General features: G+C 38.3%; 1 protein-coding gene across 1 annotated transcript in view; it reads left to right on the top strand.

The window, feature by feature from the left end:
* The window catches only part of LOC101652695 (tomoregulin-2), a 141,683-nt gene that overhangs the window by 84,799 nt on the left and 41,807 nt on the right, over positions 1-15,077 (top strand). The window lies entirely within an intron of this gene.

Here is a 15,077-nt window from a genome sequence, read left to right as displayed (position 1 = left end):
ACAATCAATCCTTGTGGGAACAGTAGTCGAGATTAAACAAGGCATTGCATTGGGTAAGTCTGGTGCGCAAGACCTCTTTAAAGGATTGGAAAGCACGGATGTCACTTTGAAACCTAAGGGGAGCCTGAGTCAAGCCAGGGTAATTTCAATCACCTCATATGCATGTGGAATGGGAACATTGAATAAGGAAGACTGGAGAAAAATTGATACATTTGATTATGGTGCTGACTAAAGAACTGGACTGCCCAAAGATTGGACACATCTGTTTGGAAGAAGTACAGCTACACTGCTACTCAGAGGCAAGGCTGGGGAGACTTCATCTCCCATACGATGCGCACGTCATCAGGAGAGACCAGGGCCTGGAAAAAGACCTCATGCTTGGGTAAATAGAGGGACAGCAGACATGTAGAAGATGCTTTAAGAGATGAATGGATACAGTGCCTGCAATAACGGTCTCAAATCAAACAACGGTGAGGATGGCGTAGCAATGGGAAATGTTTCCTTTTGTTGTACACGGTCGCTCTCAGTCGGAACTGACAACATGGCACCTACCCACAGCTAACGACAATTGATACCTTTGTCTTATGCTGTTGGTGAAGAATATTAAACCTGCCAACGCCTCCAGAAGAAAGAATAATCTGTATGGATGAAGTACAGCCAGAATACACCTTAAGGGCAAGAATGGCAAGACGTTGTGGTGTGTTCTTTGGGTATATTATCAGGAAGGATGCGTTCCTGGATAAGGACATCATGCTGGATAAAGAGAGGAAGATTAAGAAAATGGAGTGACAAAGTAACAATGAGTTTAAGAGTAGCAAAGATTGTGAATATGGTGCGGGATTGGACAATGTTTTGTTTCCACAATCAAGGTTGTATCATCTGCATACTGAAGGTTGTTAATGAGCTTTCTCCAATCCTGACGCCTCATTCTTCCTCATATAATCGAACTTCTTGAATAATAAGCAAATAATCCAAGAAGTTAGATTATATGGAGAAGAACTTGGTATCATTGGAGGAAGGGTTAGTAACAACCTCAGATATGCAGATGATACAACCTTGCTTGCTGAGAGTGAAGAAGACTTCAAGCACTTGCTGATGTAGATAAAAAAAATGGCAGCCTTCAATATGGATTATGACTTAATGTTAAGAAAACCAAAATCTTCACAACTGAACCAATAGGTGACATCATGATAAATGGAGCAAAATTTGAATTTCTGAAGGATTTGGTCTTGCTCAGATCCACACTCAATACTCATAGAGGCAGCAGTTTAAGAGATCAAATGATGAGTTGCATTAAGTAAATTTGCAGCACAAAACCCCTTTAGAGTACTGACAAGCAAAACTGTTACTTTGAACTAAGATGCACTTGACCCAAGCTTTTCAATAGCTTCCTAGCCATGTGAACATTGGACATTAAATAAGAAAGACCAAAGAAGAATTGATACATTTGAAGGGTAGTGCTGGAGAAGAATATTGAAAATACCATGGACTGCTCAAAGGACAAACCAATCCATCTTGGAAGAAGGGCAGCCAGGGTGCTCCTTAGGGACTAGGATAGCAAGGCTTTGCCTTGGATACTTGGGACATGCTGTCAGGAGATACCAGTTCCTGGAAAAGGACATCGTGCTTGGTAACGTGGAGGGGCATCACGGAAGAGGAAGACCCTCAATGAGATGGGTTGACACAGTGGCTGCCACATGGGCTCAGGCCGAGGCATGCGTGATTGTAAGGATGATGCAGGACCCGGCAGTGTTTGGTCTGTTGGGCATAGGGTTCTTATGGGTTGGAATGCACTCGATGGCACCGAGCCACAGCAACAACAGCCATTCAGTTGGTCTGATGGATGTCTTTCCAATGTCTCGGCATAGACAAGGCAGCCCTTCCAGCATTGCGTCCACTTGTTGCGACATTTCGGCTGGTATTCACTCCAGTGTGAGAACCTTGTTTTCATTCTGCCTTCAGTGGAACTTGGACTTCTTTCAATACCATTGGTTCTTCCTTACATACTACTTCCTAAATGGTTAAATGTTGATTTTTCTTTTTTTTTGCTACAGTGACTCTATGTATCTCTACCATCTTCACTTGATGCTTTCTGCATCATTCCGTACTTTACCCATAGAATTTTTTAATATTCCAAATCAAATAATACTGAATTCTTTCTCTAATTCTTTCAGCTTGAGAAATGCTGAGTATAATCGTCCCTTCTGGTTTCCAAACGACAACTCATTACCCATTTCCTGAGTGTTCTTACTTGCCTTCCTGAGGTGACCTCTGAGATACTCCGTTTGGCTTTTACTTCATCATTGATTTTAGCTCTTTTGAGTCCCAGTGAAAATTTCAGTTATTTTGACATCCATTTTGGGATTCCCCCCTTTTTCCTGTTTTAATGACCTTTTACTTTCTTCATGTATCATGTTCTTCATGTCATATCCCCACACTCATCTGTCTTCAGTCACTAGTGTTCAAAGTCTCAAATCTATTCTTGATCTGGTCTCTAATTTCATATGATATATACTCAAGCTTTAGCACGCAGACATATTTTTTATTTTCTGTAGCACTATCTTGAACTTGCATGTGAGCAGTCTATAGTCTGTTCTGTAGTCAGGCCCTGATCTAGCTCCAGCTGGGCAGCTTCTCCCTTGTCTGTGATCTCAGATGTAGTTGATTTGATTCCTGTGTATGCCCTCCAGAGAGATACATGCATACAGCAAGTGCCATTTATGTTCTTGAAAGTGGTATTTGCAATGAGTAAGTCATCGACCGTGCAGTATACTATCATGTAAACGTTGGCATCATTTCTGTCACCAAGGCCATATGTTAAAGCTATCCTTGCTTTCTGTTTATAACTTCCACATTCCAATATAATTATTAATGCATCTTAAGAGCATGTTTGGTGAGTTATGGACTATACCAGTTGTTAAAAATCCTCAACTTCATTTTCCTTGGCATTAGTTGCTGGTGCATAAATTTGAAAACTAGTCTCATTAATTGATCTTCCGTGCAGGTGTGTGGATGTGATCCCATTAGTGGCAGCATTGTACTTGATGATAGACTTTGAAGCGCTCCGTTCTCTTTCCTTGTGTAACTTCCGGCAGAGTTCCCTTCCAATCTTTATCTGTCCCGTTTCATTGTTGATGACTTTCAGTTTTTCCTAGTTTCATCCATTGTGCATTCTACATTTCAGTGGCTAAGGGGTGTTTCCCACTTTCTCCCCTCATGTTGAGTCCTGCCACCTTTCATCCCTGTCTTCAAGGTCAACTCTTCTTTGAGGAGGCTATTGTTTCTTGACTACTGATTTGAGGCACCTTCAAACCTGAGGTACCCATATTCTGGCATCCTGATCAGACAGTGATCTGATATTCACAAGGGTGGTTTTTATATCATTTTTAAGGGGAGACCACCAGGGCCTTTTACATAGCCTTAGTTTGAAAGTTCTACTGAACTAGTGTCCATAGGGGACCATGCTGGTATTTGAAATATTAGTGGCATAACTTGCAGAATTACATTAACATAGGAACCGCCATCTCACGGCAAACGGACAGATTACAACAAAAGGCAAGGAGAACGATTCTTCTTCATGAAAAGAACAGTGCAGTGGCGAGGGAGGTTTGGGAAGAGCCCCACTAACTAAATGAACCTTCGTTTCTGAGCACCTCAGACTATGTGCACTGTAAAAGATTTTGTAGGGAAGCATAATATACAGATATATATTTTTAAACTTTCATTGTAGAGAATTACAAAAATGCACAAAATATAGACAAGTATAAGCTAGTCTATATGTATATATCACTTAAATCTATTAATATAAAGTCCTTGCAACAATAGCCAAATCACACCTCCATTCTCTATTCCAATTTTCTTATTATAATGAAGAAAATCCCAGGAGCTATAGCATGTCACTCATAAGAATTTTAGTATATACCTATAAAATATAAATTGTATCTGAATAAAATTATAATACTATTCTTACACCTAAATATAATTTTCAATAATTTATTATGATACACAGCTTTTATCAAGCCCATTTGGTATGCAACAATTTTTGTGCACATTTTGTAGTAAAAGTGCTTTCAAGAACACTCTGACATATGCTGATCCACAAGATAATATGAAAGTAATAAAAGAGAACAATGGGTAATGCAAATATAAGGTTAATAAAATTATTTTCAAATATAAATAAAATAGAATAAACATTTTCAATTTTTATAAAAATGGATAACTGTGGCTTGGCCATATTATAAACCTCAATTTGACATAATTTATTGTTGCTCAGTTCTAAAATACGTGGGGGTTCATAAAACTCACTTCAATGTAAGGAGTTACTTACTCACCACCACCAACAAAATAATGTTGTGGTCTAGTGGGTTCCAGCCCATAAAGACACACAGGACAGAGGAACCTAGCTCCTTAGTGGTTTCAAAGCTGGGCGTCTTTAGGGAAGCAGATTTCTGCATCTTTTTCCTCCTGAGCCGCGAACTCAGGTGATTTTAAACCACTGCCTTTTCAGTTAGTGGTGGAGCATTAGCCGCTGAATGCTGAAACTTAGAATGTGCTTATACTTATAAACCAGTTCACTTAAAAAAACAAAAACCTTCAAAATATGGATGACATGCTCTGTCTTCCCTGTTGAGCCATCCATCATTGGATTCCCCAGATAATCAAGTCTCTATGAAGGTGTCCCTTAAGCAAGAAACTCTTCAAATTAATTAGAACCAATGCATACATATAAGAATTTTATGAAGTTATAAGTATACGTCATAGAACAAATTATAGTTTTTGGTTATCATTCTATATTACATATTAATAGTTTTTTTCATATGATAAACATTCAGAATTGACTTGTGATTCCAAAAGTAACATAATATCAGTGCTTTTGAATGGCTTTTTTTAATTTGACATGAAAAGGAAAAAAACTTTTAATGCAGAAAATAAAACTATTCAGACAATCAGTGTTGTTCAGGGCCTTCTGGTCTGACACTGGATTTACTAAGTAATTCCCAAAGGAGACTCTTAATCTAAAAGTTCAAAAGTACATCTTGGTTGAAATCTGAAATGAAGACAAAAACTAAGATAATGCCAAGTGAACTTGGAATCCCTGATGAAACATTGATTGCAAATTGACTACAAAATTCCCTTGTCCTTTCTGGGAACGAAACTATATACCCACAAAAGAGTTCAGAGAACCTTCCCATGAGCTCTTTTCAGATAGCACAGCTGTAGATATTTTATATTTTCCAGTGTTTGTTCTGAAAACTGAAACTATAATAACTCTGAATATCTGTGGTATTATTGTCACTGTTTTGTTTCTTTTCGTTGAGCTCCCAGATACAAAGAGCTACCAGGGTGACTACTTTCATGTGTCTCTGTTTATTTAAGCTCAACTTCTTTGTAGAATGTATTTAAACTACAGTCACATTTGTATAAGTATACTCACTCCTCTGTTATTTTTTTCCTTGTTTCCTCATTCCCAAATTTTATTATATAAGAAACAATTAAAATTACAGAAAAATTGAAAAATAATAGGATGCATGCTTGAATATTTTTCACTAAGAGTTGAAATCATTAGGTTCCAGAGACCGAGTTGTTATGTGAAAATCCGTGTTATGTAAAAATGGAAGATAATCACATAAGTACAAATTTGAGGATGATTACATCATTATGTAACTTCTAAACCACCATGAACCATGGGCCCGGGCACCGTGACATGTCTTTAACCATATAGCGTTGTGGTTATAGTGTTACTCTTGTGTCTGGAGATAGATAGCAGTGCATAGTTAATGCGCAAAATAGTTGGATCGTAGATTTTTTTACTCTGGTTATGAATGGCAACGGTCCGATGAGAGTCAATAAATGAAGAGTTGGGTGTGTTTATTATTTACAGTGTGAACTTTCACTTCAAGTACCTTATTTGTATTTTGCCACTGCCCTATAGTTTGTAACACATCCATCTATATGACCATCATTATTATTCATAACTTCAAATAAGAAACATCTGAAAAAAAGAACCAGTGTCACACAGTTTCTCATTCACAGCATTAAAAATGTTCCCAAATATTCAGTGTATATTCCATAAAACAAAAATCAGCTCTGACTGAGAGAACAGTGCTTACAGTTGCCATGCTGGCAGGCCACGTGCAGTGCTGGACAGCTTCGCCATGGCTCTGCTTCCAGATGGTGCAAAACACAGAATAGCAACCAAGCAAGGAATTCCACTGGTTTGGTTCTCCCCGCTGCTGCGAGAATTCTCGTCCTCTCCTTTCTTCCGTCCTGTATTCCACAGCGTTGATGTTGGCCCTGTGACCTACATGCACACATACGCACCACATCAACTAACACAAGCACCTACTCGCACACAGGGACAGAGAAGCAGAGCTGAGTAATCTTTGTCTGAAAACAATGACGTTGTCATTTTTGCTCTTCTTCTCCAGCTCATACATATGTATGCACATATGCATGCACTTCTTTCAAACTTCTCAAAGAAAGAATGTAATCTAATTTAAATATCTTCCTCTTCATTGATGTGCTTAGGTTTGTAAATGTATCCACTTTTGATATTAATTCCATTATAACCATGTTCCTCAGCATCTCCTATTTTCCAATAGTATTTGCATTTTTCCGGAATTTCAAACACAGACTTTGGGAAAATAAAAGAAACCAACTAGAAGCCCAATATATCATTGTCTCCTTAATTTATATTTCATGTGTTAAAATTCCCCAAGGAGAGAAAACAAGAACAGGGTGACTCCAATTGTTAAGGGTGCGATGGGCTCCTAGCTAATTAGATGTCCCGCTATTTCCCTTGTTGGACAAACATTTACAGACTCACCCTCCAAAGGTATGTGACAGTCTTCACATACCCTTATTTTCTCTCCCACGTCCTAATACTATTGGTCAACAAACTCCTGCCAGTTCCGTTTTCCCTCCTCAGCCACCTTATGGGGCCTGGTAGCTGCTGTGCAGTTGACTCCTGACTCCCCTTCAGTTTATGTATAACAAAATACATGGATGCTCTAAGCTATTAGGATAAGAACAGGTATTCCTGCTTACCTAAAAATTGAGATACATTTCAAAGAAACTAATATTAAAATCAATTTAGTGTGTCTTGTTTTTAAAATCAATTACCAGAAAAAAGAGCCCGGTAAGAATTATGCTGAGATACATCAGACAAATGCGAACCAAATGAGTGATGACCTCAGAAGAAACATACACAGGAGACAAGGGTGTGGCCAAACTGAAACACAGCTGTGGCTGCATAACCAGGTGGCACCAGGAGACCACAGAGTTTGCGAGCCCACGGTGGTCATTGTTACTTTCTCGTAGTAAATGGTGTGGAGTCTGTTCTGCCCTCTCTTGGGGAATGAGACCCAAGGCATTAGAAAGTCTTATATCAAGAGCTTTGGATCTTTTCTTTCCAGACAGACTGACAGGCCCAAGTGAAATATGCTGAACAGACCACTGAATGCTACCCTCCTTTCATCAGTCTAAGCCTCAGACCTAGATTTAGGCCGGTCCTTTAAACCACAGAAAGATTTAGAGAACACCAATTTTATAAATCCACAAAGCTCTGACTTCCAGGCCTTTCTATTGTTTCAGAATGTTAGTATTTAAACTTTCCTTTTGAATGTTTTAAAATAGCAGATGTTTTGCCCCTCTTGAAAGTTGCACCATTTTCTTCCAAAAATATACCCCATTTTGTGATGGAAAAATAATACACCTAAATTATTAATTTTACTCTAGGATATGCACTTTACAATCCTGTTGTTTTCTAAAGCCTACTGACCATGCTTTAGAAAAAGTGGCTACAGATTTTCCATTAAACATATATTGACTTTTATCAACTGTTAGATCTGGAAGGGCTGGGAGTGAAAAGTAGCCATGAATTTAAACTATTTTGTTTTTTATCACCAAGAAAATGAAATATGTTTTATTTTATGGTGTTTTCTACTTATTTCCAGAACTTGCTGTGACATTATTAAAATGCATTTAATGAGATTGATTAAGGAGAAATTGAAAATGGAAAATTATATTGTAGAGGGAAGTAAACATCAGGAGCACAACCTCTTGTAGTTACTGCATTTATCCCTAAGCTTCCTGAGAACCAATGCAAAAAAAACCAAAAAAACAAAGAAAGAAAGAAAGAAAGAAAGAAAACAGAACAGAAATGATGGCTGAGTCAATTCATTCAATAAACATTTACGGAGACCCTGATATGTGTATGCCACTGTTCTGAGATCTAGAAAGGTGAGTCAGTCGGGAAAGGTCTTTGTAAATGGAGCTGCATTTTATTGTCTGATAAAAATCAATAAGTAATTAATTGGGCAACAAAAGACAAGATTTCTGTATGTATCTGAAAGAAATTTTTAGAATAGAATTGTTTAACAAGACCACTAGAAAATACAGAATGGATACTATCTTCAACAATGACTTTTATAAAATCTGTCAACAGACTCTTCCTATGGCTTGCATTTTTTTCTTAACCAATTTTTATAATAGTCTAGAACATAGTATAAAATATGCATAAAATTGATAGTGTTAGTTTAAAGCAGTGAGTTATAGTTATGTATACTCCAACCTGGGAATAGAACACTCTGAAAAATGGCTTTGAGGAAGAACATTATGGACTTCTCTTTCTCAGGTATACGTAGTTTCAGCAGGAATTGTGCAACAGAACACTACGAAAGCACCTGAAATAAAAATACAGAATGTGTCAGTGCGTACTATTATGTGGGGAAAGTACCACCACCACCACCACCACCACCACCCGTAATATTCTTCGCTGTTAGTCAGCATGTCAAGCCTTGGCTCCTCTTCAGCCTTAGCATGGTCCAGGGCCTCTCTACCTCAGAGTTTAGGTAGATATGCAAGGAATCCATGTATATTTATTGAATACTACACTGTAGTCCTTTACCATTACGATTACATTTAGGAATAATTAATTTCAGGAAAGTTTACCTTTCGAAACACATCCCTTAAGCAATGATTTTGATTTATTCGAAGGACTGAAATATGGAAAAAAGAAAATAAAAATATGCATCGACTCCAAATATTATCGTTGCCATTCATAGCCTAGCCACCTATCTCTCCTCCCCTTTCAGCGAGGACAGGGCGAAGGTCTCTTACAGCCTAAGTAACATGCCATCATCACGAGCTTCCTGTAGCAATCATGTCACCTCCAAAGCCTTGTTGCCTTCAGACCCCGCAGCAGAAATGGGGGGGAGAACAACCCCGAGGGTCTCAGAGAGCCCATGAAAAGCAACGCGGCAGCGTTAAGGTTCCAATCGTTACTGCTCAGTCCAGAATCCAAAAACTCTGAGGGCGTTCCTACCCATCAGACTTGGAAGATTGGGGGCTGATTCCACAACCGGAAAATTAATCTCCTGAGAGTCCCAGATGCAAAAATGGTTCACCACAATATTTACATTGTTATGAGATGCTTCCGACAGCTACTGTCTTCTTTAAATGAATATCCATATCTTTAAATAAGCATCTTTATAAGGATTACATTGTTTGGTTTGAAATGTTTTCCTCTTATGTTTCTTATTTCTCCCCATAGACCCAAGAGAAGTAATAAAACAGTGTTTGCTACCAAGTAATCTTACATTGCTAGGTAACACACGCCAACACTCCCCTCTGTGTGCTACTTGTTCGTTTTACATGAGACCCACTCCCATGACTTCATTTGTCTATCTCAGTTCTGGAAAGCAGGCTTACAAATACTGGGGTAATAAAAGCAGAGAGGGTAAGGGGTTACCCAGAAGTGGTCACAGTAGTTTGACAAAAGAACCAGCCACCTATACATGTAAGGGATTTGCTTGTTTATCTGTATAATATGTGCCCCAATTGTTCTAGTATGCATCTAGAGATCTTCTTAGCAAGGGGTTTCATATCATATTTATAACATGAATTAATTCAGTCTTGTTGCAAGACTGAATGTACAATGGAGCTTTTCCCATTTGCTCATGAGCACAAGGAGCACGCCAGCGGAAAGCACTCTATGTCTAGGGAAATAATTTGATCTGTAGGAAATAAATAAATATCAGCAAATACAGGCAGCAGCTTGTAGCACAAATATTGGTATCAATAGTGAAATAAATAAAAATGTTTGCCCAGGCTATTACAGTGCCACCAGACTAGTCTCGAACATTTAAGCCCAGGAAATGAATTAAGATGTCAGATATTCTCAGGATTTCTGAGGGAAAGTGTCTCAATTCAAGTAGTTTCCCCTCTGGGATTTACATTAAAGTGCTGCAAAATTCATAAAGCTTTCTTTGAACTCTAACTCACAATTTTTCCTGCTCTTTTGAACTTTTATGTTTTCATTGTTTTCCCCATAAAATCATGTAGCCAGTCATCTGTAATATTATGTTATGTTCATGGTTATAGAGAAACATAGAAATGGTATTTGCAATACACATGAAGGTTTTTTTGACTGAAGAGTTGCCTGGGGCCCTGGTAAACACTCTGGAAAACTGGTTGGTTTTGTCCCAGTTCAAAATGCATCCTGCATCATTGATGTGTACTTTCCCCATTTGAAATGCTCCTTTCGGAAGCAGATTGTTCACCTTGAGGTGTTACTCATCCACCTTTCTCTTCCATCATGTTTGACAGCTCATTTAGTGGTTACAGCCACGAAATCAGGGCTGAATGAGAACACGGGCAATCCGATTCTTTGCTATTGAACCTGGGGTGAAATTCGTTCTTTGTAGACCACAGTTTCTTCATCTGGTCAACAGAGACCAACACTCTCTTCGATAGGCTTGAATTTTGCATTAAAAGACACTTTGTGAAGCACCCATCCGACAACTCATGAACTCTCCCAAAGTAGTGGATATTGCTTTCCTTTAATCGGACAACTGAGCAGAATTGGTTGTTTGTTTGTTTAATGTTTTAATAGATACATAGCATGGCCCCTGAGGGCACGGTCCTTCCATGTGATTTGTACTGAGAGTTTTTATGTAGATGATAGGATTTATAGGCTTCCACGGTTACAATAAGTTGCTTGTTTTTCACCCAAATCATATAAAACACTCTTCAAAGAAAGAATGGCGTGCTTTTTCATGCTTGTCTAATGTTCCTTTCCATCAAGGCAATTCCAACGCAGGCCCGCAGTTAGGAAGAGCAGAACTGTTCCATAGGCGTTTCAAGCTCTGACCTTTCAGAAGAAAATTTCCAACTTTAGTCAAAAAAAAAAATTATGTGTGCTTCATTTTGGTCTCTTTAAAATAATTAGATTACCAGATTAGTACAGCAAGAGGTTAGTGGAATAATGAAGAATATATGTATAATATAATTGCATCTGATCTCTTCACTTGTATTTCTTTTCTATTTGAAATTTTAAATTGGTCACTTATGCCCAGAGTGTAAGTTTGCTCGACTTCCACATTTATTTTATAAAGCAAGCCTATGTATTGCACAACCATACGGTTATGGAGATGCCCACGTAAAAAGAACAAGAATGATATAACCACATAGAGCAGTTGCCGCAGATTCAGTGACCACTCATGGCGAGTGATGTGTGCCATACGGGAACCGTGCCCCGGTGGTTCTCCCACAGCTGCACTTTCAAAACTAAATTGCCAGGTCTCATTCCCAAGGACTTTGTACAACTTTGAGTCTACTCTAACTGCCAACATTTCGGTTAATAGTTAGGCACTGCACCACCCAGCAATTCTTAATATGATGTATAAGAATCTGTTTTTGCTTATGCTTTGTTTCAAGTCAAAAATAAAAATGCTTATGTCAATAACCAACAAACCACACAATACACACACACACCTTACAGAAACGCACATTAAAGTCAGCCAGATGTCTTCAACTGGCACTGATAATTGAGGAAAAATGAAGCTGCTTAACATAAAGGGCAAAGAGAGAAAATCTATTTTGTCTCAAACATCTAGACTTCTCTCGTGAAAGTGTAAAAACTCTCCATTTCAGTTTACTTTTTACATAGTTCGAGCATGTGTTCTTTTTAAGAAGAGGAATGTAAGTATAGGAGAGAGGTGTGAACGAAAAGAAGACTAGGCACTGTCCAAACACCCTGTATCCTTTCAGCGCACATTGTCCATGAAACCAGTAAATGGAATTCCAGTGGTCTCAAATAACAAGATGTTCAAACACTTTAATATTGCTACATTTGTTAATGACACTGACATGCCCTGAACATGTGAACCACATTATCAACTACATTGAAGATGCAGTTCTCACATTTGCACTATTTGAGTCTGTGTACAAACATAATCAAGTAAAAAACATTTGAAAATCTATGTGGAACTGCTTGCACTATTTGAGTCTGTGTACAAACAATCAAGTAAAAAACATTTGAAAATCTATGTGGAACTGCATGTCTCAAAGAAACTGAATTTTTAATCACTGTAGCTTATTTCATAGGTCATAGCTTCTACCTTTGAGTTGTTCATTTGGAAAACTCTTAGATTTTTAGTTTGAACTCAAATGTAACCCTAAGAACCTAATTTATGAAACCAACGTCAAGCATAATAGTATATGCAAATCAACGATAGAGCAAATTGATGGGCAAATATTGGCCCAGTAATTCAGAAATCGGGATGAGGAGCCAGGAGTCCTACAGTACACGGGGCGGGCTGGAGAACACGGGCTGCACTCTGCGAAGGTGGAGCGATGTGGTGTTCTGTGGGGAACTCATGTGCATGAGGCAATATGAGAATCCCAGTGACGCCTCTGAGGACAGAGTGCCTTCATGATTACTGAGTCCAACTCCAGATAAACCTGGGGAACTGCTTGGAAATGTTGGCGGCCGAGAGCTAGGCTGATCAAGGGCACCACAGCATGGGGATGTTGGTTCAATGGAGGATGGTAACTGAGATAGGGAAGTGCAGGAATTGCACTGTGAATATTCATGGTAGTGTGGCTCTTGACTTAGAAATATAAATTTTCAACAATCAGAGAGTTTACCAAACCTAATGTGCATGTATTGATTTGCAATATGAAATGCATTCTCAACAGGGCTTTTATCTTCTGCTCACTGTATTCCTAGATTCAAGCTTTCTGAAAAACTAAATTACGTCGATTAGTAAACAAGAATAGCACATATATTGTCTAGAAGCGAAGGCAGCTGACGTCCATCCACAGTCAAGCAGAGGTAGATAAGAAGTTCCCTTGAGACAGGGTCTCTAAGTTAGTCTGACTCTCCTTTGCATTTCCATTTCATAACTGCCTCCCTTCTGAGCTGCCTGCCTGCCCTGAGGTGCTACCTGCACTCAGTGGGAAGTTGAGGGCTCCTCTCCTAGGAGCTGTCCCCAACAGCGGGGCTATTGCTCTGGACAGGCACAGAAGGATTCTGATCTCACTTCCAAGTTCCTCCACATTCTTACATTCGCTGGCCCCCAAGTAGTGACAAGAGTAGTACACATTTCAAGTTAAGGGGGATTGGTAGGTCCTGTGCATTCCAAAACTTGGAAAATGTTAACACAAAGTTAACTTTGGAAGCACTCTTTCAATGTGTCATCTGGAGTTTGGCCTTTAACAAAGATCAACAATTTGTAGAAAGAAACTAAGCTTTATTTGGTTTTGTTTTGCTGAGATTAATAATGTTTAGTTTAAAAAAATACACCGAATGGAATGGCGGGTTCTGCTGGGAGCTGTTAGTGCCTTATCAGTGTTTGATTGACTTGTAAAATGTGACTGTAAAATATATTTCAGGATGATACTTTTTGAAATCGACTGCTTTTAATCTTTATTTCACATTTATGGAGGTCCAAAACTATGTGTACCGTATATCAGAAAAGCCACTCCCAGGAATATGTCATTAAAATTTTTATTCAATATATGTAATGGAAATAAATACCTAGTTAACTAACAAAGATTAAATATAATTTTTAAATTATTCCAAAATGAAGTTTTAATACAGGCTCCATTTGTCCTCCAGCAATTAAATATTCCAGAAAGAGTGTGTTGTTAGGTTACAGTAAGTGATTACCATTTTGTCAGGCAGTGCACATCCAAAATCCTTTCTGCAGATTGATTGTTGATGTGCTGTCAGAATTACACTACAAATCTTACACCAGTTTGGTTTTTTTTTTCTCTTTTGCTCTTATTTTTTTGGTTAAAAAGAGTCCCAGGAAAGCTGAAGTGATTGAGTTGTTTTAATTCATCAAATCCCACTGCTGTTTCCCTGCCCTAGCCATTCACCCATTCCCCTTAGTTAGCAGGAATGCCTTTCCATTGTAATGGGATTCTGAATTGCAATGAAATATACTTACACAAGCATAAGGGAGAACCAGACAGGCCAGGAACCCTTTCTCTCGGCAGTAAATAAAGTGTTCATGCTGCCTTCTATATAGAGATCAACAGAGAGTCAGCATTGCATCTTGTCACAATGGCAGGTAACCCTTAGCTCTTACTTACATATGTGTTGCTATAAGGAGATTAGCACTATTATGCTCAAATACACATCTTGGCTGCTTGCTACAACTAGAATGCTGAGCTTCTCACCTTAGTTATTAATTGTCTCTGCTCAGGAAACAGAGATAGTTATAATATTATAATAGTTATAATATTATCTCTTGAAGACCCATATCATCTCCATTATCCCCATGAGTATCATCATCATCATCATCATCATCATCAAGAAAATAACAGCACGGGAATAAGATCACTTGGTTCATTTGAAAATCAACTAAGAATTATGTGTTTGGTGTCTCTTGTTCGGCATCTGCTACAAGACTAATCTCCAGTGATATGTATAATCTTATTTATTTATTTATTTTATTTTAATTTTAGAGTAAATCACTTCTAAACAAAATTTTGGAAGAGAAAGAGCCTGGAGTGCAATTTTTAAAATTCCATTTAAATTGATAAGCAAATTCATGTAATCTTGAATGGCTATTTAAACTTTCAGAGTCCAAATTTCCTCATTAAAATTTGAAAATAGGATTTGACTAGTGTGGTTTTTATCTTTAGGGTTCTGTGACAAATTAAAAGTTCTTAAGTGGCAACAGTGGTTTACACTTGATGACTAACCTAAAGTTTGGCCATGCAAACCCACCCAGCAGAGCTGTGCAAGGAACAGCCTGGCAATGTGCTTCCCTTGAGACTAGCCC

Source organism: Echinops telfairi, unplaced genomic scaffold (assembly GCF_000313985.2).
Source record: "Echinops telfairi isolate 266 unplaced genomic scaffold, ASM31398v2 ScPeMD7_3;HRSCAF=10, whole genome shotgun sequence".
Taxonomy (NCBI): domain Eukaryota; kingdom Metazoa; phylum Chordata; class Mammalia; order Afrosoricida; family Tenrecidae; genus Echinops; species Echinops telfairi.
The sequence above is the reverse complement of the archived record's forward strand: the minus strand, read 5'-3'. Positions and strand labels throughout refer to the sequence as shown.